This window comes from Macaca thibetana, chromosome 10 (assembly GCF_024542745.1).
Source record: "Macaca thibetana thibetana isolate TM-01 chromosome 10, ASM2454274v1, whole genome shotgun sequence".
Lineage (NCBI taxonomy): Eukaryota > Metazoa > Chordata > Mammalia > Primates > Cercopithecidae > Macaca > Macaca thibetana.
The window spans coordinates 22,398,995-22,401,966 of NC_065587.1; the positions used below are offsets into that span (position 1 = coordinate 22,398,995).

Genomic DNA, 2,972 nt, shown 5'->3' on the forward strand with positions numbered 1-2,972 from the left:
TCTTAACACTGCTTTAGTTGCATCCCAGAGATTCTGGTACATTGTCTCTTTGTTCTCAGTAGTTTCAAAGAACTTCTTGATTTCTTCCTTAGTTTCATTATTTATCCAAGAGTCATTCAGGAGTAGGTTGTTCAATTTCTGTGTAGTTGTATGGTTTTGAGTGAATTTCTTGAGTTCTGATTTGATTGCACTGTGGTCTGGGATACTGTTATGATTTCAATTATTTTGCATTTGCTGAAGAGTGTTTTAAATCCAATTATGTAATCAATTTTAGAGTAAGTACAATGTGGCAATGGGAAGAATGTATATTCTGTTGTTTCTGGGTAGAGATTATTATTATTATTATTATTTGGTTTTTTTGAAGACAGAATCTCACTTTGTCGCTGAGGCTAGAGTGCAGTGGCACAGTCTCAGCTCACTGCAACCTCCGTCTGCTGTGTTCAAGCAGTTCTCCTGACTCAGCCTCCCTACCAGCTGGGGTTACAGGCACGTGCCACTGTGCTCTGCTCATTTTTGTATTTTTAGTACAGAGGGAGTTTTGCTCTGTTGGCTAGGCTGGTCTCAAACTCCTGGCTTTAAGTGATCTTCCCACCTGACCTCCCAAAGTGCTGGGATTACAGGCATGAGCCACTGTGCCTGGCTTAGGTGGAGAGTTCTGTAGATCTCTATCAGGTCCACTTGATCCAGAACTGAGTTCATGTCCTGAATATTTTTGTTAATTTTCTGTCTTGATGATCTGTCTAATATTGTCAGTGGGGTGTTAAAGCCTCCCACTATTTTTGTGTGGGTGTCTAAAGTCTAAGTCTCTTTGTAAGTCTCTAAGAACTTGCTTTATGAATCTGGATACTCCTGTGTTGGTGCATATGTATTTAGGATAGTTAGCTCTTCTTGTTGAATTGAACCCATTACCATTATATAATGCCCTTCTTTGTCTTGTTTTGATCTTTGTTGGTTTAAAGTGTGTTTTGTGGGCTGGGCATGGTGGCTCTTGTCTATAATACCAGCACTTTGGGAGGCCGAGGTGGGTGGATTACCTGAGGTCAGGAGTTTGAGACCATCCTCGCCAACATGGTGAAACCCTGTCTCTACTAAAAATACAAAAAATTAGCCGGGCATCTTGGCAGGTGCCTGTAATCCTAGGTACTCGGGAGGCTGAGATAGAGGAAGCTCTTGAACCTGGGAGGCAGAGGTTGCAGTGAGCTGAGATAGTGCCATTGCACTCTAGCCTGGGCAAGAAGAAACTCCATCTCAATAAAATAAAATATAATATAATAAAACTAAATAAATAAATAAAGTGTGTTTTGTCAGAAACTAGGATTGAGACCCCTGCTTTTTTCTGTTTTCCATTTGCTTGGTAAATTTTCTGATGGGTGTTGACTCTTTATCTAGCTTTCCATCTGTGTCTTTTTTTTTTTTTTTTTTTTTTGAGACGGAGTCTCGCTATGTCGCCCAGGGTGGAGTGCTGTGGCCGGATCTCAGCTCACTGCAAGCTCCGCCTCCCGGGTTTTTACGCCATTCTCCTGCCTCAGCCTCCCGAGTAGCCGGGACTACAGGCGCCCACCACCTCGCCCGGCTAGTTTTTTGTATTTTTTAGTAGAGACGGGGTTTCACCGTGTTAGCCAGGATGGTCTCGAACTCCTGACCTCGTGATCCGCCCGTCTCGGCCTCCCAAAGTGCTGGGATTACAGGCTTGAGCCACCATCTGTGTCTTTTAATTGGTGCATTTAGGCCATTTACATTTAAGTTTAGTATTGTTATCTGTGAATTTGATCCTGGCATCATGATGCTAGCTGGTTATTTTGCAGACTTGTTTATGGGATTGCTTCATAGTGTCACTGGTCTGTGTACTTCAGCATGTTTTTGTAGTGGCTGGTAATGGTTTTCCTTTCCATATTTAGTTCTTCCTTCAGGAGCTCTTGCAAGGCAGGCCTGGTGGTGATGAATTCCCTCAGCATTTGCTTGTCTGAAAAGGATCTTATTTCTCCTTCACTTACGAAGCTTAGTTTGGCCAGGTATGAACTTTTGGGTTGGAAATTCTTTTCTTTAAGAATGTTGAATACTGGCCCCACTCTCTTCTGGCTTGTAGGGTTTACACTAACAGGTCTGCTATTAATCTGATAGGCTTCCCTTTGTAGGTGACCTGACCTTTCTCTTTGGCTGCTCTTAACATTTTTTTTTTCATTTTGACCTGGGATAATCTGATGATTATGTGTCTTGGGGTTGGTCTTCTTGTGGAGTATTTTACTGGGGTTCTTGCATTTCCTGAATTTGAATATTGGCCTGTCTTTCTAGGTTGGGGAAGTTCTCCTGGATGATATTTTGAAGTATGTTTTCCAGCTTGGTTCCATTCTCCCTGTTTCTTTCAGGTACCCCAGTGAGTCATAGGTTTGGTTTCTTTACATAATATCATATTTCTTTGAGGTTTCGTTCATTCTTTTTCATTCTTTTTTCTCTATTCTTGTCTGCCTATCTTATTTCAGAAAGATAACTTCAAGCCCTGAGATTCTTTCCTCGGCTTGGTCTGTTCTGCTGTTGTTACTTGTGATGGCATTGTGAAGTTCTCATGTTATGTTTTTCAGCTCCATCAGATTTGTTATGTTCCTCTCTAAACTGGCTATTCTGGCTATCAGCTCCTGTAGTTTATCATGATTCTTAGCTTCTTTGCATTGGGTTACAACATGCTTCTTTAGCTCAGTGAAGTTTGTTATTACCCACCTTCTGAAGTCTACTCTGTCAATTCAGCCATGTCAGCCTCACCCCAGTTCTGTGCCCTTGCTGGAGAGGTGTTGGGGTCATTTGAGGAGAAGAGGCACTCTGGCTTTTTGAGTTTTCAGTATTTTTGTGTTGATTCTTTCTCATCTTTGTGGGTTTATCTACTTTCAATCTTTGAGGTTGCTGACCTTTGAATGGGTTTTTGTCAGGTCTGTTTTGTTGATATTGTTGTTGTTTTCTGTTTGTTTTTCTTTTAACAG

The 2,972-nt window shown here is 41.6% G+C and overlaps 1 protein-coding gene and 1 long non-coding RNA gene across 5 annotated transcripts in view; both read left to right on the forward strand.

Annotated features, from left to right (window-relative positions):
* The window catches only part of TTC28 (tetratricopeptide repeat domain 28), a 723,416-nt gene that overhangs the window by 181,336 nt on the left and 539,108 nt on the right, over positions 1-2,972 (forward strand). The gene's annotated exons all lie outside the window — the stretch shown is intronic.
* LOC126963996 (uncharacterized) overlaps positions 1-2,972 on the forward strand; it is a 58,406-nt gene that overhangs the window by 8,657 nt on the left and 46,777 nt on the right. The window lies entirely within an intron of this gene.